The sequence below is a fragment of the Pongo pygmaeus genome, chromosome 14 (genome assembly GCF_028885625.2).
Source record: "Pongo pygmaeus isolate AG05252 chromosome 14, NHGRI_mPonPyg2-v2.0_pri, whole genome shotgun sequence".
Lineage (NCBI taxonomy): Eukaryota > Metazoa > Chordata > Mammalia > Primates > Hominidae > Pongo > Pongo pygmaeus.
In genome coordinates, this window is record NC_072387.2 from 49,418,272 (window position 1) to 49,444,995 (window position 26,724).

General features: G+C 38.4%; 1 long non-coding RNA gene across 4 annotated transcripts in view; it reads right to left on the reverse strand.

The window, feature by feature from the left end:
* Positions 1-26,724, reverse strand: part of LOC129011517 (uncharacterized) — a 119,963-nt gene that overhangs the window by 33,489 nt on the left and 59,750 nt on the right. For 3 of the 4 annotated variants that reach the window (XR_010123550.1, XR_010123549.1, XR_008493345.2), the window contains exons 3-4: positions 6,573-6,634; positions 389-5,847 (exon numbers count right to left, since the gene is read on the reverse strand). This is a non-coding gene — a long non-coding RNA (uncharacterized LOC129011517). The remainder of the gene's footprint in view (positions 1-388; positions 5,848-6,572; positions 6,635-26,724) is intronic. The other variant, XR_010123551.1, reaches the window with a different exon arrangement.

A 26,724-nucleotide genomic window follows, 5' to 3' on the forward strand; every position in this document is an offset into this window, starting at 1 on the left:
GTCTAAAGTCAGCATTCCTATTTTTTTTTTTTTTTTTTTTTTTGGCATAAAGCTTGTTAAGGGCAGTAAGTAATTAAGGAAACATTTACTGGATGCCATTATATAACTAGACATTTTGAGGGATGCTGCCTCACAACTATCTACCTTGGGAGTAAAGTACTGAATTAAGTGCTATGGGGAAGTAACAAGGATGGAGCCAGGTCTTGTTTATACGTTGATTACAGTTGAGAGGGCAACTAATCAAAACCAACAACAAAACAGTTACAGCATTATCAGTGTGCAGATAGAAGCTTAGTTGTGACTGAGTTACAGGAAGGTTTGTGGTTTAGTGAAGAGCAGTTTGCTAGGCATTGAGAGAATGGTATATGTGAAAACTCAAGAGCAATACCTCCATATCTCAGTAGCAGATTTCATGTCATTCTTCTCTTGTTCCTGACAGCTACAATTTCTTCAATTTCCATTTCCCCAATTCTGTTTTCACAAGCAAGCCTTGGAATTCTCTTAGCCTTGTCCTTTCCCTGGGGCAAGCTGTTCACAACTGTTCTCCTTGAATCTTTCTTCAAGGTGTTGAAGAGCTCTGGTACTGAATCAACTGGTTCACAATTCAAAAGTTGGCTGGGTGCTGTGGCTCACACCTGTAATTTCAACACTTTGGGAGGCCGAGGTGGGTGGATCACTTGAGGTTAGGAGTTTGAGACCAGCCTGGCCAACAGGGTGAAACCCTACCTACACTAAAAATACAAAAATTAGCTGCGCGTGGTGATGGGCACCTGTAATCCCAACCACTTGGGAGGCTGAGGCAGGAAAATCGCTTGAACCCAAGAGGTCAAGGTTGCAGTGAGCCGAGATTGCACCACTGCACTCCAGTCTGGGCGACAGAGCAAGACTGTCTCAAAAAAAAAAAGAACTCATAAGTTCACAGACTGTTCCTTACCCATTGGGAAATGTTCATTCAAGTAACTAACTGCCATACTTTACTTTAGAAAGGGCCAGTCATGAGGAAGTCTCATGAAAGTTCTTAATTTAAGAGTAGATGTAGTCAGTAGAATGGCCCCCAGTGCAGGATCAGAATGTGGTGGTGTCTGAGAATCACCAGCAGACACAGAGGGCACTCTGTCCTGAGGTCTTGCCAACACAGCTCTCAAACATGCAGCTGAGTCTCTGTGTTGCTTTCTTAGTGATTCAGAAGAGATTCAGTTGCAGCCTTTGGTGTACTAGTTCTGGACTAAAGTTCAGGAAACTACGCATGACTGCAGGAGAAATGGGGATGGGGAGATGTGTGGGGAGAGTTGTTGAAGGAGCTCCATCTAGCATCCCCTTAGCTCCTGCCACCAGATTCTCCACCTTCCCCTAAAGGCTGTAACCTACCAGGGCCCTCAAGCTGCTTGTGCTCCCATGCTTCCTTCTCCTACAACTTAAAACAACATGGACTAGTAGTAGAAATTAATACAATCAACACATAGAAGCCACTTGCTACAAACAAGGAAGATATTATGAGAAAAAGATGGAAAGATGGGTAAGCCATGGGCTTTGCCTTTAAAGGGGATACAGAAGTCACCACTTCAAATAGCTAGAGAATAATGAAAAGTAACGTAGTCCCTAAGAGAAACACAAAGGGCTAAAGAATTGAAAAAGCAAGAGACTACTTGAGGCTGAGAAGGGAAAGAGACTCCAGGAAAAGGGGCATGAGCAATGGCATTTGGGAATCAAGTGTCTACAGGCTGGGAAACAGCACACAGCCTAAATGTGTTAGAGTGTGGGATGTGTGTATGCACATGGTGGAAGAAAATGTTGGAAAAGTCAAACTGTGGCTCTTGAGTGCCAGGTTGAAACGTTTAGTTTATTGCCATTGGCAGTGGGGACATAGTATGGATTTTGAGCATGGAAGTAGAATGATGAGGGCTGCACTTCAGTAAATTCACCTATTACTTTTAGCTTAGGGTCTATGACTATCTTTGTTTTGTTTTGTTTTTGGCTGGGGTGTGGGAGAAAAGTATCAGTGGATAAGGCTGAGTTCTTTTGGCCCAAACTAAGGGTTTAGGGCCAGTAGTTATAGTGTTCTTCTAACGGGGCCAAGAGTACTTACTCAGCTCCCACCACTTAAAGAAAAACTCACAGCCACATCCAAATCTATTTAAGAATTCCCAATCCACTCTCACTTCAGTTTTAGGAGCAATATAGAAAAGGCAATATAAATGAGAAGCTGTGCACAGCAATGGCTTCAGAGTCTGACATCTAGATTTCAGTCCTTGGTTCAAAAGTTACTTTCTCCGAACCTCGGTTTTCTAATTTAGAAGATGAGAATCATAGTAGTGCCTACTCATAGAGTTACTGAGAATATTAAATGAGATAGTGAATATATAACTCTTAGAATAGCTCGGCAAAGTCTAGAATGTTGTAAATGCTATAGGATAAACATCCTGGTTTCTGCAGTAAACAAATTACAAGTAATAAAAAACAGTGAGAAATCCATGAAGTTAGATTCTTAACAGAGACTTAGGAGACACAGCAACCAATGAGATGTGTGGACCTTGTTTGAATTCTGACTGAAATAAACTAAATTTTTAAAGATTTTAAGACAATTTTGGAAACAAACATGGGCTACAAATTTGATATTAAGGATTTTTAAGGTGTAATATTTTTAGATATGATAAAGAGTATTCAGGTTTTTTGTTGTTAAGAGTCCTTAAATGTCATACTAAAATACCTGTGGGATAAAATGATCTGAAGACTGAAATTTCCTTTAAAATAACCCAGGTTTAGGGAAAGCAAGAGTGGAGAGTGGGGTTAGGGGTGTGAGTAGAGTGAGAAAAGAATGGATGAAATGTGGCTGGTTGCAGGCTGAAATGACTGTTGCAGCAATGTGATGACTATATGGGGATATATTGTATGATTCTCTGGACTTTTGTGTAGGATTAAACTTTTTCATAACAAATGTTTTTCTTTTTTTTTTTTTTTCCAGATGGAGTCTCACTCTGTTGCCTGGGTTGGAGTGCAGTGGCGCTATCTTAGCTCACTGCAACCTCTGCCTCCCGGGTTCAAATGATTCTCCTGCCTCAGCCTCTTGAGTAGCTGGGATTACAGGCACCTGCCACTATGCCCAGCTAATTTTTTGTATTTTTAGTAGAGATGGGGTTTCACCATGTTGGCCAGGCCGGACTCAAACTCCTGACCTTGTGATTTGTCCACCTCAGCCTCCCAAAGTGTTGGGGATTACAGGCGTGAGCCACCGTGCCCAGCCAACAAATGTTTTTAAAAGAAAAAAATAGAGTAACAGTGTATATTCCATATAGGTGTTATGGGTATTAAATGAGATATTTAAAAGTGCAATACTGTCTGGTATATAAAGAGCTTTTGAAAAGTTTATTTCCCCTTTACTTTCTCTTTTAAAATACACCTCCCCAACAACACACAGAAAACACACACACACAGGAGTCGCCCAAAAACAGTCTTTGTGGTATTCTGCAAGGGTTGAATTGCTCTAGTAAGGGTTTGTGAAAGACTTGGATCTTTTTTATATTGAAATCAAAGGCTGGTGATTTTAGATAAACTTCAGGGTCCTGGAGCCTTAGGTATTGGACCTTCCTACTTTGGGAAAATAATCAACTCCTGAGCTCTGTAAACGATAACCAGTATAGAATAGAATGCAGGATGCTCTGAGGGGAAGCCAGAGCCCCCAGCCTGTGGGTCGCACCAGAAGCATGACCCTCAGCCTCAGGGAGGGACCAAGGCCTGTCGCAGGGTGCCCAAATGCTGCTGCCTGATCACCAAAGGAGAAGAGTCTAAAATGAAACCAAATAACAGGTGGCAATCTTAACCCACTCCCCTAAAAAAACTCCCCTTTTAAAAAAGAAAACTTACCACAGAAGGAGTTTCTAGTCCCTGAAATTTAGTGCTGTTGGTTTTATCTGTTCACCTTTCTCCAAAATAATACAGGCTTTCCTACAAAAAAGGGTATAATCCAACCATGGTTCATCTACACTCTTTCCTTTCCTATGTTAGGTACCCTTAGTGTTTCTATGGCCACCTTCTTTCCTAAAGTCAGTGATTTTTTTTTTTTTTTTTTTTTTTGGTAGATTCTTGCTCTGTCACCCAGGCTGGAATGCAGTGGTAGGATCTCAGCTCACTGCAACCTCTGCCTCCCGGGTTCAAGCAACTTTACTGCCTCAGCCTCTTGAGTAGCTGGGACTACAGGCATGTACCACCACGCCCAGCTAATTTTTTGTATATTTAGTAGACATAGAGGTTTCGCCATGTTGGCCAGGCTGCTCTCGAACTTCTGACCTCAAGAGATCTGCCTGCCTCAGCCTCCCAAAGTGCTGGGATTACAGGCGTGAGCCACTGTTCCCGGCCGCAGTGATCTTTGGGCAGAGGCTACCCAAAATAACAAAATTAACAAAGCCACATCAAGGACTTCTTTCATTAAAGGATTCATAAATTCATAGAATTTTAGAGCTGGTCCTTAGAAATCACTTGGTCCAACCCTTCTTTCCATATTACAAATGAGAACACTGAGACCAAAAGAAAACCAAACAATCTGCCATGGAGATGCTGCAGCCAGGTAGAGACAAGTCCCTGGTTCTCACTCTAGGGCTCTGGATCAACAGCTGTCAATGACTTTCAAAACTTTTGTTTTTTAAGCTGCAATCCACATTAATAAACCTAGGAGATACACACAAACACACACACACCCACACACCAATACTTAAAACTTTTGATATTTTCTATTCTGTTCTGTTCCATTTTATTTTTAAAAGATGTTAGTCACAACCCAGTCACTTTATTTTACAACTCACTGATAAGTCATGATCCATAGCTTGAAAAACACCATCTTAGAACATCCATTTTCAAAATCTGTGTGGCTCAAATTAGAAAAACCAATGGTGGTGTAATTGGAGTGCTGGGCATTGTGCATAACCACCACTTCTTCCCTAGACTGTAAGCCAAACAACTTGAGCAGAGCTGCTGGAGATGGTGGCATCTCAGCAAGAAAATCACAGGAATAAAAATGACTGAGAACTCTACTTCAAGTGGAAACAGCCCACCTTGTCTTATCTGAAATTTCTAGAGATCAGACTCCACATGTATTGACTAAGCAAAGATGTTTACATTCAGGGGAGGCTTTGTTTTGAGTTGCAAAATGTTGCCTTTTATCTACCTAAGAGTTGTGAGGATGGTCAAGGCTCTTTGGAGAATTTATCTAATTAAGCCTGATAATATTCTCACAAGGAAGGAAGAAGTCATGGTGAGAGACAGGACTAGCTGGATTTCCTAGGCCGACTAAGAATTCCTAAGCCTAGCTGGGGAAGCTGACCGCACCCACCTTTAAACACGGGGCTTGTAACTCAGCTCACACCCGACCAATCAGGTAGTAAAGAGAGCTCACTAAAATATAAATTAGGCTAAAAGCAGGAGGTAAAGAAATAGTCAATCATCTATTGCCTGAGAGCACAGGGGGAAGGACAATGATCAATATATAAACCCAGGCATTGGAACTGGCAGTGGCAACCCCCTTTGGGTCCCCTCCCATTGTATGGGAGCTCTGTTTTCACTCTATTAAATCTTGCAACTGCACACTCTTCTGGTCTGTTTGTTCCAGCTCGAGCTGAGCTTTCACTCACCGTCCACCACTGCAGATCATTGCTGTCACAGATCCACTGCTGACTTCCACCCCTCTGGATCTGGCAGGATGTCCTCTGCACTTCTGATCCATCGAGGCGCCCATTGCCACTCCCGATCAGGCTAGAGGCTCGCCATTGTTCCTGCGCAGCTAAGTGCCCGATTCGTCCTAATGGAACTGAACACTAGTCGCTGGGTTCCATGGTTCTCTTCCGTGACCCACGGCTTCTAATAGAGATATAACACTCACTGCATGGCCCAAGGTTTCATTCCTTGGAATCCGTGAGGCCAGGAACCCCAGGTCAGAGAACAAAAGGCTTGCTGCCATCTTGGAAGTGGCCTGCCACCATCTTGGGAGCAGCCCGCCACCATCTTGGGAGCAGCCCGCCACCATCTTGGGAGCGGCCCGCCACCATCTTGGGAGCAGCCCGCCACCATCTTGGGAGCTCTAAGAACAAAGACCTGCCGGTAACAATTGTACTGGCAGGAGTAAGAGCAGGGCCAGGTGAGGTGAGGGAAGCACTGTGATTACTGAATGTTTTTGTATCTGTGTAACATGGCTTTACTCCCCTCACCTTAATCTGGCCCCATCAGGTCTTGTCTTTATTTAAAATGTTGATACTATATACATCATAGATTTTTTTGCATTAATTTTTATTGTTAAAATATTGCATTAAAATTATTTATTTTAATTATTCCAATTTTTAGCATTCCCTTAAATTTTGCACCTCATTGACCTTACTCTAGTCTTGGCCCAAAGAGATTCTTAAGTCAGCTACTAACTAGTGCATGTTAAACAAGAAAGTACCAAAACATGCTTTCTAAAAACTGCTTCTCCAATTACAATTTCACTAAGCACCATGACTAAATCATCTTAACATCCTACCAGTGATGTTTCAGAACTAGCAAACTCAATCATCATAAGACAAAGTTTGTAGTAATATCTTTCATACCTCTGCAGTTAAAAATATTTCAGATGCAATAAGGCAGGCACAAACCACAGTTCCAGTTCTTCCTAGAAAATAAAAGAAGTTAGTTCAAGGAACATATGTGGTATAAAAACACACAGAAATATACAAGGAGTTAATTTTAAGGAGTTAATATACAAGGAGTTGATTTTCTTTCTTTTTTTTTGAGACAGAGTCTTGCTGTGTCACCTGGGCTGAAGTGCAGTGGCACAGTCTCGGCTCACTGCAACCTCCACCTTGCAGGTTAAAAATACGCAAATTACATTTATAGTAAAAATATTTCTCACCACCTCTCTACAAAAGGACACGATGAGGTTTTTATTAAATCTATAAGAAAGCAATAATTCATGTCTTTTATAAAATATTTTTGGATAATAGTAGAAAAGAAAAATTCCCAACTCATTTAGTACACTAATATAACTGATTCCAAAATTGCACAAATACAGTAGAAGAAAAGATAACTTTATCCCAGTCTATACACATGAATGTAGATTTAAAAATATACATATTTTCAAAGTGAATTCAGCAATGTAGAAACACCATGTATCAACACCAAGTGCCATTTGTCTTAAGAATGCAAGGATGTTTTTTTCCAAGATGGCAGATTACAGGTTTTTAGCATTTCTCAGTCATTTGGAAATAGCAAGCTAGTACATAAAGATCAACTCTGTGAGCTTTAATTCAAGAAAGGAAATGGCAATTCCCCGGAATTATGAAGGACACCCCAGATCCTGGGGAGGACAGTGCAGCCAAACAGCCCTCATGACAGCATTCAACTGATAAAAGAGAGTGAAGTCTCAGTACATGAAAGAGGCAGACGGCATCCCTCTGTCTTGCCTTTCCACTGGGGATTCAAGCAACCTGGGGCAAGGAAGAGCACTGTTTCCCCCAAGCCCTGGAGCTAAATTGAGGAGAGACTTGGAGACTTTGTGAGGGAAAGACACAGGGAAAAGCTTGCAGGCATTTTTCCCAAATCTGAACTGAGAGCAGGAAAACATTGGGGGACCTTCCCCATCTGGCTCCACCCATCTTGTACCCACAGCGCCCCTGAGGAGGGAGCTCAGATTAATGTATATTCTGGCAATCAGCCATTGCCTGAGGCAACAGAAAGCTCCTCGCAATAAACAAGGATTAAGTATACAGCCAGCAGCACTGGCCACAGCCAGCTCTTACCCATGGCGCCATCTACTGGCTTGTAGGTTGAACTACACGCCCAATATAAAACTTTCTGATCGAAGTGCATAGGGCCACAGAAGCAAAGCCGAAACACCCCACCTAGCATGCTCTACAGTCACACCCCCTAGGGAGGAGGGAAAGGAAAAGAAGAAGAAGGAGAAGAAAAAAATAATATCATAGGAAAGGAAAGAAAAAAAATCGTACCCAAAACAAAAATAATTACAAAAATCAGAAGTGCTAGCATCTCCAGATAAGAAGGCCCAGTGCAAGAATTCTGGCACCACGAGAAATCTGAATGTAGTGACACCACCAAAGGATCACACTAGCTGTTTGGCAATGCTTTCTACCAAAATGAAAACTCAGAAATGACAAAGAATTCAAAGCACGGCTTGCAAGGAAGCTCAATGAGATTCAAGGTTGAAATCAAGAAAAAGAAACTTCTATATCAACCAAGGAAATGAAGAAAGAGATAAACATCTTGATAAGTAATTAACCAGAACTTCTGGAATTAAAAAAACTCACTTAAGGAATGTCAAAATACAGTTGAAAGCTTTATCAATAGACTGGACCAAGTAGAAAACATAATTTTAGAGCTTGAAAACTGGTCTTTTGAACTAATCCAGTCATACAAAAATAAGGAAAAGAGATTTTTAAAAAGTGAAGAAAGCCTTTCAGAAATGTGACATTATGTAAAGCGACCAAACCTACGAATTACTGGCATTCCCTAGAGAGAAGGAGAAAAAGAAAACAACCTGGAAAACATATTTGATGGAATAATTCAAGAAAATTTCTTGAATCTTGCTAGAAAGTTAGACATCTAGATACAATAAAGCCAGAGAGCACCTGCGAGATACTATAAAAAACTGAACATTACCAAGGCATATACTCACCAGACCGACCAAGGTCACCGTTAAAGAAAAAATCCTAAAGGCACTAGAGAAAAAGGCCAGATCACATACAAAGAGAGCCCCATCAGAGTAAGAGCACAATTCTCAGCAGAAACCTTACAATCCAGGAGAGATTGGGGGATCTATTTTCAGGATTCTTAAAGAAAATAAATTATAATCAAAAGATTCATATCCTGCCAAACTGAGCTTCGTGAATGAAGGAGAAATAAAAAAACATTTTTCCAGAGAAGCAAGTGCCAAGAGAATTCATTACCACTAGACCAGTCTTACAAGAGATGCCTAAGAGAGTTCTAAACATGAAAATGAAAAAATGATACCTGCTATTATAAAAACACACTTAAGTACATAGCTCACAGACCCTATAAAACAACCACACAATAGAAAGTACAAAGCAACCAACTAACAATTTCATACTAGGGTGAAAAGCTCACAGGTCAATATTAACCTTGAATGGTAAATGGTTTAAACAAACAACTTAAAAGTCACAGAGTGGCAAGTTAGATTAAAAAAAAAAAAACCCTTCTATCTGCTATCTTCAAGAGACCCATTTCACAGGTAACAACACCAATAGAATCAAAGTAAAGGGTTGAAGAAAGATCTCTCACACAAAAAAGACACATAATTATCAGATTCACCAACAGTGTGCTGTATTCAACTAACGAGCAAAATAACCAGCTAACATCATAATGACAGGATCAAATTCACACATAACAATATTAACTTTAAATGTAAATGGACTAAATGCTCCAATTAAAAGACACAGACTGGCAAATTGGATAAAGACTCAAGACCCATCAGTGTGCTGTATTCAGGAAACCCATCTCACATGCAGAAACACACATAGGCTCAAAATGAAAGGATGGAGGAAGATCTACCAAGCAAATGGAAAACAAAAAAAGGCAGGGGTTGCAATCCTAGTCTCTGATAAAATAGACTTTAAACCAACAAAGATCAAAAGAGACAAAGAAGGCCATTACATAATGGTAAAGGGATCAATTCAACAAGAAGAGCTAACTATCCTAAATATATAGGCACCCAATACAGGAGCACCCAGATTCACAAAGCAAGTCCTTAGTGACCTACAAAGAGATTTAGGCTCCCACACAATAATAATGGGAGATTTTAACACCCCACTGTCAACATTAGACAGATCCACGAGACAGAAAGTTAAAAAGGATACCCAGGAATTGAACTCAGCTCTGCACCAAGCAGACCTAATAGACATCTACAGAACTCTCCACCCCAAATCAACAGAATATACCTTTTTTTCAGCACCACACCACACCTATTCCAAAATTGACCACATAGTTGGAAGTAAAGCTCTCCTCAGTAAATGTAAAAGAACAGAAATTATAACAAACTGTCTCTCAGACCACACTGCAATCAAACTAGAACTCAGGATTCAGAAACTCACTCAAAACTTCTCAACTACATGGAAACTGAACAACCTGCTCCTGAATGACTACTGGGTACATAACGAAATGAAGGCAGAAATAAAGATGTTCTTTGAAACCAATGAGAACAAAGACACAACATACCAGAATCTCTGGGACAGACTCAAAGCAGTGTGTAGAGGGAAATTTATAGCACTAAATGCCCACAAGAGAAAGCAGGAAAGATCCAAAATTCACACCCTAACATCACAATTAAAAGAACTAGAAAAGCAAGAGCAAACACATTCAAAAGCTAGCAGAAGGCAAGAAATAACTAAAATCAGAGCAGAAATGAAGGAAATAGAGACAAAAAAAAAACCCTTCAAAAAATTAATGAATCCAGGAGCTGGTTTTTTGAAAGGATCAACAAAATTGTTAGACCGCTAGCAAGACTAATAAAGAAAAAAAGAAGAATCAAATAGACACAATAAAAAATGATAAAGGGGATATCACCACTGATCCCACAGAAATACAAACTACTATCAGAGAATACGACAAACACCTCTACGCAAATAAACTAGAAAATCTAGAAGAAATGGATAAATTCCTGGACACATACACTCTCCCAAGACTAAACCAGGAAGAGGTTGAATCCCTGAATAGACCAATAACAGGATCTGAAATTGTGGCAATAATCAATAGCTTACCAACCAAAAAGAGTCCAGGACCAGATGGATTCACAGCCGAATTCTACCAGAGGTACAAGGAGGAACTGGTACCATTCCTTCTGAAACTATTCCAATCAATAGAAAAAGAGGGAATCCTCCCTAACTCATTTTATGAGGCCAGCATCATCCTGATACCAAAGCTGGGCAGGGACACAACCAAAAAAGAGAATTTTAGACCAATATCCTTGATGAACATTGATGCAAAAATCCTCAAGAAAATACTGGCAAACCGAATCCAGCAGCACATCAAAAAGCTTATCCACCATGATCAAGTGGGCTTCATCCCTGGGATGCAAGGCTGGTTCAATATGCGCAAATCAATAAATGTAATCCAGCATATAAACAGAACCAAAGACAAAAACCACATGATTATCTCAATAGATGCAGAAAAGGCCTTTGACAAAATTCAACAACCCTTCATGCTAAAAACTCTCAATAAATTAGGTATCGATGGGACGTATCTCAAAATAATAAGAGCTATCTATGACAAACCCACAGCCAATATCATACTGAATGGGCAAAAACTGGAAGCATTCCCTTTGAAAACTGGCACAAGACAGGGATGCCCTCTCTCACCACTCTTATTCAACATAGTGTTGGAAGTTCTGGCCAGGGCAATTAGGCAGGAGAAGAAAATAAAGGGTATTCAATTAGGAAAAGAGGAAGTCAAATTGTCCCTGTTTGCATATGACATGATTGTATATCTAGAAAACACCATTGCCTCAGCTCAAAATCTCCTTAAGCTGATAAGCAACTTCAGCAAAGTCTCAGGATACAAAATCAATGTATAAAAATCACAAGCATTCTTATACGCCAATAACAGACAGACAGCGAAAGCATGAGTGAATTACCATTCACAATTGCTTCAAAGAGAATAAAATACCTAGGAATCCAACTTACAAAGGACGTGAAGGACCTCTTCAAGTAGAACTACAAACCACTGCTTAATGAAATAAAAGAGGATACAAACAAATGGAAGAACATTCCATGCTCATGGGTAGGAAGAATCAATATTGTGAAAATGGCCATACTGCCCAAGGTAATTTATAGATTCAATGCCATCCCCATCAAGCTACCAATGACTTTCTTCACAGAATTGGAAAAAACTACTTTAAAGTTCATATGGAACCAAAAAAGAGCCCACATCGCCAAGTCAATCCTAAGCCAAAAGAACAAAGCTGGAGGCATCACGCTACCTGACTTCAAACTATACTACAAGGCTACAACAGCATGGTACTGGTACCAAAACAGAGATGTAGACCAATGGAACAGAACAGAGCCCTCAGAAATAACACCACATATCTACAACCATCTGATCTTTGACAAACCTGAGAAAAACAAGCAATGGGGAAAGGATTCCCTATTTAATAAATGGTGCTGGGAAAACTGGCTAGCCATATGTAGAAAGCTGAAACTGGATCCCTTCCTTATACCTTATAAAAAATTAATTCAAGATGGATTAAAGACTTAAATGTTAGACCTAAAACCATAAAAACCCTAGAAGAAAACCTAGCCAATACCATTCAGGACATAGGCATGCGCAAGGACTTCATGTCTAAAACACCAAAAGCAATGGCAACAAAAGCCAAAATTGACAAATGGGATCTAATTAAACTAAAGAGCTTCTGCACAGCAAAAGAAATTACCATCAGAGTGAACAGGGAACCTATAGAATGGGAGAATATTTTTGCAATCTACTCATCTGACAAAGGGCTAATATCCAGAATCTACAAAGAACTCAAACAAATTTACAAGAAAAAAACAAACAACCCCATCAAAAAGTGGGCAAAGGATATGAACAGACACTTCTCAAAAGAAGACATTTATGCAGCCAAAAGACACATGAAAAAATGCTCATCATGGCTGGCCATCAGAGAAATGCAAATCACATTAGATAGCATCTCACACCAGTTAGAATGTCAATCATTAAAAAGTCAGAAACAAGAGGCTGGAGAGGATGTGGAGAAATAGGAACACTTTTGCACTGTTGGTGGGACTGTAAACTAGTTCAACCATTGTGGAAGTTAGTGTGGCAATTCCTCAGGGATCTAGAATTAGAAATACCATTTGACCCAGCCATCCCATTACTGGGTATATACCCAAAGGACTATAAATCATGCTGCTATAAAGACACATGCACACGTATGTTTATGGCGGCACTATTCACAATAGCAAAGACTTGGAACCAACCCAAATGTCCAATAATGATAGACTGGATTAAGAAAATGTGGCACATATACACCACGGAATACTATGCAGCCATAAAAAATAATGAGTTCATGTCCTTTGTAGGGACATGGATGAAATTGGAAATCATCCTCAGTAAACTATCGCAAGAACAAAAAACCAAACACCGCGTATTCTCACTCATAGATGGGAATTGAACAATGAGAACACATGGACACAGGAAGGGGAACATCACACTCTGGGGACTGTTGTGGGGTGGGGGGAGTGGGGAGGGATAGCTTTAAGAGATATACCTAATGCTAAATGACGAGTTAACAGGTGCAACACACCAGCATGGCACATGTATACATATGTAACTAACCTGCACATTGTGCACATGTACCCTAAAACTTAAAGTATTAAAAAAAAAAAAAAAAAAAAAGAAGGAAAAAATGTTAAGGGCAGCCAGAGAGAAAGATCGGGTTACCCACAAAGGGAAGCCATTCAGACTAACAGCAGATCTCTTGACAGAAACTCTACAAGCCAGAAGAAAGTGGGGACCAATATTCAACATTCTTAAAGAAAAGAATTTTCAACCCAGAATTTCATATCCGGCCAAACTAAGCTTCATAAGTGAAGGAGAAATAAAATACTTTACAGACAAGCAAATGCTGAGAGATTTTGTCACCACCAGGCCTGCCTTACAAGAGCTCCTGAAGGAAGCACTAAACATGGAAAGGAACAATCGGTACCAGCCACTGCAAAAACATGCCAAACTGTAAAGACCACCGATGCTAGGAAGAAACTGCCACAACTAACGAGCAAAATAACCAGCTAACATCATAATGACAGGATCTAATTCACACATAACAATATTAACCTTAAATGTAAATGGGATAAATGCCCCAATTAAAAGACACAGATTGGCAAATTGGATAAAGAGTCAAGATCCATCAGCGTGCTATATTCAGGAGACCCATCTCACGTTCAGAGACACATATAGGCTCAAAATAAAGGGGCAGAGGAAGATCTACCAAGCAAGTGGAAAACAAAAAAAAAAGCAGGGATTGCAATCCTAGTCTCTGATAAAACAGACTTTAAACTAACAAAGATCAGAAGAGACAAAGAAGGCCATTACATAATGGTAAAGGGATCAAATTCAACAAGAAGAGCTAACTATCCTAAATATATATGCACCCAATACAGGAGCACCCAGATTCATAAAGCAAGTCCTTAGAGACCTACAAAGAGACTTAGACTCCCACACAATAATAATGAGAGATTTTAACACCCCACCATCAATATTAGACAGATCAACGAGACAGAAGGTTAACAAGGATATCCAGGACTTGAACTCAGCTCTGCACCAGCAGACCTAATAGACATCTACAGAACTCTCCACCCCAAATCAACAGAATATACATTCTTCTCAGCACCACATCGCACTTATTCCAAAATTGACCACATAGTTGGAAGTAAAGCACTCCTCAGCAAATGTAAAAGAACAGAAATCACAACAAACTGTCTCTCAGACCACAGTGCAATCAAACTAGAACTCAGGATTCAGAAACTCACTCAAAACAGCTCAACTACATGGAAACTGAACAACCTGCTCCTGAATGACTACTGGGCACATAACGAAATGAAGGCAGAAATACAGATGTTCTTTGAAACCAATGAGAACAAAGACACAATGTACCAGAATCTCTGGGACACATTTAAAGCAGTATGTAGAGGGAAATTTATAGCACTAAATGCCCACAAAAGAAAGCAGGAAAGATCTAAAATCGACAGCCTAACATCACAATTAAAAGAACTAGAGAAGCAAGAGCAAACAAATTCAAAAGCTAGCAGAAGGCAAGAAAAAACTAAGATCAGAGCAAAACTGAGGGAGATAGAGACACAAAAAACCCTTCAAAAACTCAATGAATCCAGGAGCTGGTGTTTTGAAAAGAGCAACAAAACTGATAGACCACTAGCAAGACTAATAAAGAAGAAAAGAGAGGAGAATCAAATAGATGCAATAAAAAATGATAAAGGGGATATCACCAGCAATCCCACAGAAATACAAACTACCATCATAGAATACTATAAACACCTCTATGCAAATAAACTAGAAAATCTAGAAGAAATGGATAAATTCCTGGACACATACACTCTCCCAAGACTAAACCAGGAAGACATCAAATCCCTGAACAGACCAATAACAGACTCTGAAATTGAGGCAATAATTAATAGCCTACCAATCAAAAAAAGTCCAGGACCAGATGGATTCACAGCCGAATTCTCTAGAGGTACAAAGAAGAGCTGGTACCATTCCTTCTGAAACTATTCCAATCAACAGAAAAACAGGGAATCCTTCCTAACTCATTTTATGAGGCCAGCATCATCCTGATACCAAAGCCTGGCAGAGACACAACCAAAAAAGAGAATTTTAGACCAATATCCCTGATGAACATTGATGCAAAAATCCTCAATAAAATACTGGCAAACCGAATCCAGCAGCATATCAAAAAGCTTATCCACCATGATCAAGTGGGCTTCATCCCTGGGATGCAAGGCTGATTCAACATACACAAATCAATAAACGTAATCCATCACATAAACAGAACCAAAGACAAAACCACATGATTATCTCAATAGATGCAGAAAAGGCCTTTGACAAAATTCAACAACGTTCATGCTAAAAACTCTCAATAAACTAGGTATTGATGGAACGTATCTCAAAATAATAAGAGCTATTAATGACAAACCCACAACCAGTATCACACTGAATGGGCAAAAACTGGAAGCATTCCCTTTGAAAACTGGCACAAGATAGGGATGCCCTCTCTCACCACTCCTACTCAACATAGTGTTGGAAGTTCTGGCCAGGGCAATCAGTCAAGAGAAGGAAATAAAGGGTATTCGATTAGGAAAAGAGGAAGTCAAATTGTCCCTGTTTGCAGATGACATGATTACATATTTAGAAAACCCCATCCTCTCAGCCCAAATTCTCCTTAAGCTGATAAGCAACTTCAGCAAAGTCTCAGGATAAAAAATCTATGTGCAAAAATCACAAGCATTCCTATACACCAATAACAGACAAACAGAGAGCCAAATCATGAGTGAACTCCCATTCACAATTGCTTCAAACAGAATAAAATACCTAGGAATCCAACTTACAAGGGATGTGAAGGACCTCTTCAAGGAGAACTACAAACCACTGCCCAACGAAATAAAGGAGGACACAAACAAATGGAAGAACATTCCATGCTTATAGATAGGAAGAATCAATATTGTGAAAATGGCCATACTGCCCAAGGTAATTTATAGATTCAATGCCATCCCCATCAAGCTACCAAAGACTTTCTTCACAGAATTGGAAAAAACTATTTTAAAGTTCATATGGAACCAAAAAAGAGCCCACATTGCCAAGACAGTCCTAAGCAAGACAGTCCTAAGCAAAAAGAACAAAGCTGGAGGCATCATGCTACCTGACTTCAAACTAAACTACAAACTAAGGCTACAGTAACCAAAACACCATGGTACTGGCACCAAAACAGAGATATAGATGAATGGAACAGAACAGAGCCCTCAGAAATAACACCACACATCTACAACCATCTGATCTTTGACAAACCTGACAAAAACAAGAAATGGGGAAAGGATTCCCTATTTAATAAATGGTGCTGGGAAAACTGGCTAGCCATATGTAGAAAGCTGAAACTGGATCCCTTCCTTATACCTTATAAAAAATTAATTCAAAATGGATTAAAGACTTAGATGTTAGACTTAAAACCATAAATACCCTAGAAGAAAACCTAGCCAATACCATTCAGGACATAGGCAAGGTCAAGGTATTCATGACTAAAACACCAAAAGCAATGGCAACAAAAGCCAAAATAGACAAATGGGATTTAATTAAACTAAAGAGCTTCTGCACAGCAAAAGAAATTACCATCAGAGTGAACAGGTAACCTACAGAATGGGAGAAAATTTATGCAATCTACCCATCTGACAAAGGGCTAATATCCAGAATCCACAAAGAACTTAAACAAATTTACAAGAAAAAATCAAACAACCCCTTCAAAAAGCGGGCAAAGGATATGAACAGACACTTTTCAAAAGAAGACATTTATGCAGCCAACAGACACATGAAAAAATGCTCATCATCACTGGTCATCAGAGAAATGCAAATCAAAACCACAATGAGATACCATCTCACACCAGTTAGAATGGCCATCATTAAAAAGTCAGGAAACAACAGGTGCTGGAGAGGATGTGGAGAAATAGGAACGTTTTTACACTGTTGGTGGGAGTGTAAACTAGTTCAACCATTGTGGAAGACAGTGTGGCAGTTCCTCAAGGATCTAGAACTAAAAATACCATTTGACCCAGCAATCCCATTATTGGGTATATACCCAAAGGATTATAAATCATGCTACTATAAAGACACATGCACACGTATGTTTATTGCAACACTATTCACAATAGCAAAGACTTGGAACCAACCCAAATGTCCATCAGTGATAGATTGGATTAAGAAAATGTGGCACATATACACCATGGAATACTATGCAGCCATAAAAAAGGATGAGTTCATGTCCTTTGTAGGGACGTGGATGAAGCTGGAAACCATCATTCTGAGTAAACTATCGCAAGGACAGAAAACCAAACACCACATGTTCTCACTCATAGATGGGAACTGAACAATGAGAACACTTGGACACAGGGCATGGAACATCACACACTGGGGTCTGTTTTGAGGTGGGGGGATGGGGGAGGGATAGCATTAGGAGAAATACCTAATGTAAATGATGATTTAATGGGTGCAGCAAACCAACATGGCACATGTATACCTATGTAACAAACCTGCACGTTGTGCACATGTACCCTAGAACTTAAAGTATAATAAAAAAAATTCTTTGAAAAAAATGAAAACAGAAACACAACATACCAAAATCTCTGAGATGCAGCAAAAGCAGTGTGTGGACAGGAAAGTTTATAGTGCTAAATGTGTACCACAATAAGCTAGTAAAATCTCGAATTAATGACATAACATCACACCTAGAGAAATCAGAAAAACAAGAACCCCAAACCTGGCAGAAGAAAAAAAATACCTAAAATCAGAGCAAAACTGAGCAAAATTGAGACCCCTAAATCAAAACAAAGAGTCAAAGAAATGAAAAGTTTGTTCTTTGAAAAGATAAAATTGATAGACTGCTAGCTAGATTAACAAAGATAAAGAAAGAAGATCCAAATAAGCATAATCAGAAATGACAAGGTGACATTACAACCAATCTCACAGAAATACAAAATGTCCTCAGAGACTATTATGAACACCTCTATGTACACACACTAGATAATGTGGAGGAAATGAATAAATTCTTGGAAACATAGAATCTCCCAAAATTGAATCAAAAAGAAATTGAAACCCTGACCTGACCAATACCAAGCTCCAAAATTGAGTCCATAATTTAAAAAACCTACGAACCAGCAGGGCGCAATGGCCCATGCCTGTAATCCCAGCACTTTGGGAGGCCAAGGCGGGCAGATCACGAGGTCAGTAGTTCAAGACCAGCCTGGCCAATATGGTGAAACCCCGTCTCTACTAAAAATACAAAAATTAGCCGGGCATGGTGAAGGGTACCTGTAATTCTAGCTACTCAGGAGGCTGAGGCAGGAGAATCGCTTGAACCCGGGAGGCAGAGGTTGCAGTGAGCTGAGATTCTGCCACTGCACTCCAGCCTGGGCGACAGAGCAAGACTCCATCTCAAAAAAATAAAATAAAATAAACTTACGAACCAAAAAAGCCCTAGATCAGATGTATTCACAGCTGAATTATATCAAATATACAAAGAAGAACTGGTACCAGTTCTATTGAAACTGTTCCAAAAAATTGAGGAGGGACTCTTCCCTAATTCATTCTATGAAGCCAACATTACCCTGAAACCAAAACCTGGCAAAGACACAATTAAAAAAAAAGAAAAAGAAAAAGAAAACTAAAGCTAATCTCAATGATGAAGATAGCTACAAAAATCTTGAACAAAATACTAGGAAACCAAATCCAACAGCACTTTAAAAAGTTAATTCACCATGATCCAGTAAGCTTCATTCCAAGGATACAAGATTCAGCATATGCAAACCAATAAATGTGATTCACCACACAAACAGAATTAAACAGAAATCATATGATCATCTCAATAGATGCAAAAAAAAAAAGCTTTTGATAAAATTCAACATCCTTCTTGATTAAAAAAAAACACTCAAGAAACTAGGAATCAAAGGAACATACTTCAAAATAGAGTCATTGGCCGGGGGCGGTGGCTCGTCTGTAATTCCAGCACTTTGGGAGGCCAAGGCGGGCGGATCACTTGAGATCAGAAGTTTGAGACCAGGTGGCCAACACAGTGAAACCCCGTCGCTACTAAAATACAAAAATTAGCCAGGCATAGTTGCACACGCCTGTAATCCCAGACACTCAATAGGCTGAGGCAGGAGAATCGTTTGAACCTGGGAGGCGGAGGTTGTAGTAAGCCAAGATCATGCCACTGCACTCCAGCCTGGGTGATAGAGTGAGACTCCATCTCAAGAAGAAGAAAAAATAAAAATAGAGACATCTATGGCAAACCCACAGCCAACATCATAACAGGCAAAAGCTGGAAGCTTCTCTATGTGAACTGGAAGAAGACAAGAATGCCTAGTCTCACCACTGCTATTTAACATAGTAGTTAAAGTCTTTTGCCAGAGCAATCAGGCAAAAGAAAGAAAAAAGGCATCCAAATAGGAAAAGAAAAAGTCAGACTATCTCTCTTCATCAACAATATGATTCTATATCTACAAAATCCAAAGAACTCCACCAAAAGGCACTTGGAACTGATAAATGACTTCAGTAAAGTTTTAGGATACAGAATCAATGTGCAAAAATCAGTAGCATTTCTATACACCAATAATGTCCAAGCTGACAGCCAAATCAAGAACATAATCCCCTTTACAACAGCCACACACAAAAAATAAAATACCTAGGAATACAGCTAACCAAGGAGGTGAAAGATCTCTACAAGGAGAACTACAAAACACTGCTGAAAGAAATAGATGACACAAACAAATGGAAAAACATTCCATGCTAATGAACTGGAAGAATCAATATCATTAAAATGGCCATGCTACTGAAGCAATCTATAGGATCAACATTTTTCCAGTCAAGCTACTAATATCATTTTTTTACAGAACTAGAAAAAACTATTCCAAAATTCATGTGGAACCAAAAAAGAGCCTGAATAGCCAAAGCAATCCTAAGCAAAAAGAACAAAGCTAAAAGCATCACATTACCCAACTTCAAACTATACCATAACGCCATAGTAACCAAAATAGCATGGTACTGGGGGGGAAAAAAAAAGACAAATAGACCAAAGGAACAGAAAAAGAACTCAGAAATAAAGCCAAACACAGAAATAAAGCCAAACACAGAAAGTCATCTGATCTTTGACAAAGTCAACAAAAATAAGCAATAGGGAAATGACTTCCTATTTAATAAATGGATAGTGGGCTAGCCATATGCAAAAGAATGGCTAGCTAGGATAGTGGGCTAGCCATATGCAAAAGAATGATCTGTACCTATCCCTTTCACCATATACAAAAATTAACTTAAGATAGATTAAAGACTTAATTGTAAGACCTCAAATTATAAGAATACCAGGATAAAACCTAGAAAACAACATTCTGGATATTGGCCTTGGGGAAGAAATTATGACTAAGTTTTTAAAAGCAATTGCAACAAAAACTGACAAGTGGAACCTAATTAAACTATAGAGCTTCTGCACAGCAAATAAACTATCAACAGAGTAAACAGGCAACCTATAGAATGGCAGAAAATATTTGCACACTATGCATCTGACAAAGGTTTTATATTCGGAATCTATAAGAAACTCAAACAGTTAAACAGGCAAAAACCAAATAGCCCCATTAAAAATGGGCAAAAGATATAAACATACACCTCTCAAAAGAAGACATACCAGTGGCCAACAAACATATGAGAATGTAGAACTACCATTTGACATTGCAATCTCATTACTGGGCATACATCCAAAGGAAAATAAATGCTACCAAAAAGACATGCACTGGTATGCGCTTCTCAGCAACCCTGACAATAGGAAAGACATAGAATCAACCTAGGTGCCCATCAATGGTGGACTGGATAAAGAAAATGTGGTACATATACACCATGGAATACTACACATTCATAAAAAAAAATCATGGCTGGTTGCAGTGGTACATATACACCATGGAATACTACATATTCATAAAAAATAAAATAAAATCATGGCCGGGCGCAGTGGCTCACACCTGTAATCCCAGCACTTTGGGAGGCCGAGGCAGGTGGATCACCTGAGGTCAGGAGTTTGAAACCAGCCTGGCCAACATGGCAAAACCGTGTCCCTACTAAAAATACAAAAATTAGCCAGATGTGGTGGCAGGTGCCTGTAATCACAGCTACTCAGGAGGCTTAGGCAGGAGAATCTCTTGAACTTGGGAGGCAGAGGTTACACTGAGCCAAGATCACACCATTGCACTCCAGCCTGGGCAACAAGAAACTCTGTCTCAAAAAAAAAAAAAAAATTATGCCCTATGCAGCATCATGTATGCAGCTGGAAGTCATTATCCTAAGCAAATTAATGCAGGAACAAAAAACCAAATACCATTTGTTCTCACTCATAAGTGAAAGCTAAACAATAGGTGCTCATGGACATCAAGGTGGCAATAATGGACACTGGGGAATTCTAGAGGGGGCACAGCAGAAAAGGGCACAGGCTGAAAAACCAACTATTGGGTCCTAAGCTCAGTACCTGGGTGATGCAATCAATCATACCCCAAACCTCAGCATCACACAATATATCCAGGTAATAAACCTGCATATGTACTTCCAAATCTAAAATAAAAGTTAAATTATACCAAAAAAACTAAGCTCAAAAAGAAAAATATGTCTTTTGCCCATTAAAAAACAAGTAATTAAAGAATACGAGAATCATCCTATATCAGAAATCTATACTAATATAATTTATCATATTCATAGATTAAAGAGGACATACCTTACAATTATCCCAATTAATGCAGGAAAAAGCATTCACTAAAATTCAGCCTACACCTGTGACTTTAAAAATTAACAAAAACTAGGAAACTTCCTTAACTCAACAAAGAGAATCTAGCAAAATACCTACCAGGAACATCATATTAATGATGTAACACTGACAGCATTTTCTTTAAAGCCTGGAATTAAACAAAAATGCCCTCAATTCATTGCTTCCATTTAACAATATACCGCAGAGCCTAACCAGTGTAGTCAGTGTAGTAAGTAAATCTATAGAATAACTCCTTAATCTAATGAGAGAGTTTAGGAAGATTTCTAGATGCAGGCTCAACACAAAAATTAATAGCTAAATCAAGGAGGCAAGTTGAAATCTTTACAGTAATCACTAAAAACATAGAAAAGGAGTACATGACTTCAAGGTAATGACAGAAGGTGAGAAGGAAAGAATCATATTGTTAAAATTCAATCAAACCAAAATCAAAGTCAGTAAGAATATAGAAGAGTTAAATAAAATAATTAACAAATAGATGTACATAGAACACTGTTCTCAACAATGCATAATACATGTTCTTTACAAACGTACAGAAAAAATTTGACCAAACATCGACCAAATTCTGGGCCATAAAACAAGTCTAAACAAATTTCAAAGAAGTGAAAAAAAATACATATGTTCTGTATCCACAATACAGCATAACCAGAAATCAAAAACTTAAAGATCAATACAAAATTCTCATATGTTTGGAAATAAGGAAGTATACTTCTACATAACTCATGGGTCAAAAAAAAAAAAAACCAAGCACAGTCAAAATTGGAAAATAGTTTGAACTAAGTAAAATGAAAACACTACAAATAAAAATTTATGGGATGAAGCTAAAGCAATTCTTAGAGGAAAATTTATAGCCTTAAATGCTAAATAGAAAAGAGAATGGTCGACACTCTAAGAATTACCCATCTCAAGAAGTCAGGAAAATAACAAATTAACCCAAGGAGTACAGAAGAAAATACTAAACATAATCATAATTGATGAAATAAAAAATAAATAAAAAATAGAGATCACCAATAAGGCCCAAAATTTGTTACTTTTGAAAAACTAGTAAAATTGATAAATCCCTGGTGACATTAATCAAAAGAAAAAAGGGGAGACGGTACCAAGAAAGCAATGTAAGAAATAAAAAAGGGAATACCTCTGTAGACATTAAAATGCTTAAATGATATTGTGAACAATTTGATGTCAAGACATTTGGAAAGTTAGATTAAATGGAAAAACACTGGAAAAATTATAATCTACCAAAATGGGCAAAAAAAATAAAATTATAAAAAATTCTATATATGGAATTGAGCCATAATTTAAAAACTTCTCTCCAGAAAGAATTCTAGGCCAATGTGGCTTCACTGGTGAATTTCACTTTACACTTGAGAAGAAAAAAAATCAGCATGCATAAATTCACCCAGAGAATAAAAAAAGAGAAAATGAAATCTAACTCATTTTACAAAGCCAAGATTTGAAAAAACTATGAGAAAGGAAAATTATAACCAATTGCCCTGATGACATGAATTTGAAAATCCTAAATATTAACAAACAGAATCCAGCAATTTAATAATAAAATAATTTAATAATTATTTCATAAAATAATACAGCACAACTGAATTACATTTGTTCCAGAAATAAGTTGGTTTACCACTTAATCAATCAATGTAATTAACCACATTTATTTATAGGATAAAGGAGAAAAATTATCATCTCAAAGATTCAGAAAAATCTGAAAAAATTCAACATCCATTCATGATTAAAAAAAAAAAAAACTCTTAGCAAACTAAATGATTTTCTTTTTTCTTTCTTCCTTTTTTTTTTGTTTTGTTTTTTTGAGACAGTCTCACTCTGTCATCCAGGCTAGAGAACAGCGAGCGGTGCAATCTTGGCTCACTGCAACCTCTGCCTCCTGGGTTCAAGCGATTCTCGTGCCTCAGCTGGAGTAGTTGGGATTACAGGCATGTGTCACCACACCTGGCAAATTTTTGTATTTTTAGTAGAGATGGGGTTTCACCATGTTGCCCAGGCTGGTCTTGATCTCCTGGCCTCAAGTGATCTGCACCCCTGGGCCTCCCAAAGTGCTAGGATTACAGGTGTAAGCCATGGTGCCCAGCCGAGGAATTTCTTAATCTGATAAATGGTAGCTAACACACACACACACACACACACACACACACACACACTCGTAAAGCAATTGGAGAGATACTGAAAGCTTTTCCTTTGCGAATGGAACTGTACATTGATGTTTACTATTGCTATTTCTAATTCTACACTGCACTGAATGTTCTAGCCACTGCTAAAGGAGAGAAATGACTGAAATGGAAAAAATACAATTTATTATTTTTATATGATGTAATCATGTAACATAAAATCCAAAATAATCTGTTGATAAATTCGTAGAAATAATAAGTGAGTTTAGGGTAGGCACGGTGGCTCAGGCCTGTAGTCCTAGCACTTTGGGAGGTGGAGGCTGAGGCTGGCAGATCACTTGAGCCCAGGAGTTTTGAGACCAACCTGGGCAACAGGGCGAAACCCCGTCTCTACAAAAAGGTCAAGAAATTAGCTGGGCATGATGGCACCTGCCTGTAGTCTTAGCTACTTGAGAGGCTGATGGGGGAGGATCACCTGAGCCCAGGGAGATTGAGGCTGCAGTGAGCCATGGTCGTGCCACTGCACTCCAGCCTGGGTGACAGAATGAGACCCTGCCTCAAAAAAAAACAGTGAGTTTAGTAAAGTTGCTAATTGCAAGATTAATAAATAAAGTGAACTGCATTTAAAACAACAAAAAAACATTTAGAAAATAAACATTTTAAAAGTATATAATTTAAATAACCACAAAATATCAAATATCTAGGAATAAATATCACCAAAAATATGCAAGCTTTCTATACAGAAAATGAGAAAGCATTGTAAAGAGAAATTGAAGAGGACCTAACTAAATGAGAGAATACTTCTGTTCTTGGGTTGGATGAGTCAATACTGTGAAGATTCAATTCTCCCCAATCTATAAATTCAACGCAATTCCAAATTTCTATCAGGTGTGTGTAACTTGACTAGTTGATTCCCAAATTTATATGGAAATGTAGATGGCCTAAAATACCCTAACAATTGTGAAGAAAAAGATGATTGTGCTCACATGACTGGAAATGAGGACTTGTTAGAAAGCCACAGTAAGATAGGTGTGCTTTTGGCACACAGATGAAAAATCAATGCACAGAATAGAAAGGTTAGAAACAGATTCATGTTCTGCAGGGTAGTAAAGAAATGAAAATATTCTCAACTAGTGTGCTAGAATAATTGGATAGCCATATATGGAAAAAGATTGAACCTGACCCCTTCCTCACACCACACACATAAATCAATTTAAAAGGAATGAACTTTCTAGAAGAAAATATAGTAGTAAAATGTCCTTTAAACTCAAGGACAACTTTCTTAATCAGGACACAAAAACACAAACTTTATAAAGGGAAAGCATGATACACATGATAGTAATACAACTAAGAATTTCTGTTTAGCAAAAGATACTCCTAAGAGAGAGAAAAGGCAAATTATAGAGCAGAAAAGCTTTCTTGAAATACATATATGACCAATAACAGAAATTGAAATCAGAATACATAAAGAACTCCTACAAATCAAGAGAAAAAAGATGAATAATCCAGGAGAAAAATGGGTAAGAAAATTAAAAAGTTACTTCACAAAAAAGGATATCCAAATACTTAATAATCTTAGGAAAACATCCTCAATCTTATTAGTAATTATAGAAATGCAAATGATCACCACCATAAGATGCCATCACACAAACACCCAATGGCTAAAAATAAAAATACTCAGTATTGCAAGTATTGGGGAAGATATGGAATGCCTGGAGTGTACAAGTGGAGTAAAAATTGGTACAACTGTTTTAGAAAACAGGAAACATTATCAAGTAAAGTTCAAGGCTCATTACCCTAAGACAGAACAATTTTAATCCAAGATATATACTGGACAAAAATATGGCCACATGTGCAACAAGAAACGTGTATTTTTAAAAGCAGCATTATTGGGCTGGGTGCTGTGGCTCATACCTGTAATCCCAGCAGTTTGGGAGGCCGAGGCAGACAGATCACTTGAGGTCAGGAGTTCGAGACCAGCCTGGCCAACAGAGCGAAACCCCATCTCTACTAAAAATACAAAAACTAGCTGAGTGTGTTGGTGGGTGCCTGTAATCCCAGCTACTTGGGAGGCTCAGGCACGAGAATTGCTTGAACCCAGGAGGCGGAGGTTGCAATGAACTGAGATCATGCCACTGCACTCCAGCCTGGGTGACAAAAAAAAAAAAAAAAAGCAGCATTATTTATCACAGTAAAAATTGGAAACAACCCAAATGTAATAGAAAGAAAGAGATTCCATTTGCAGTCACAGTTTGTGTAGGAATGAATTTTTGAAAAGATGTGCAAAGACATGATGAAGAAAAGTATAAAATATTATTAAAGAATGAACAAGATGATTCACATATACAACTCAATATTGCAAAGTTGTCAGTTCTCTCAAGTTAATCTATAAATTCAATGTAGTTCCAATAAAAATTCTAAATGTGTTTTATTATGGCACTTGACAAAATTATTTTAAAATTGAATGTAATAATAAAGTTCCAAGAAGAGCAAGACAATTCTGCCTTTATCAAACTATATTATAAGGCCACAATA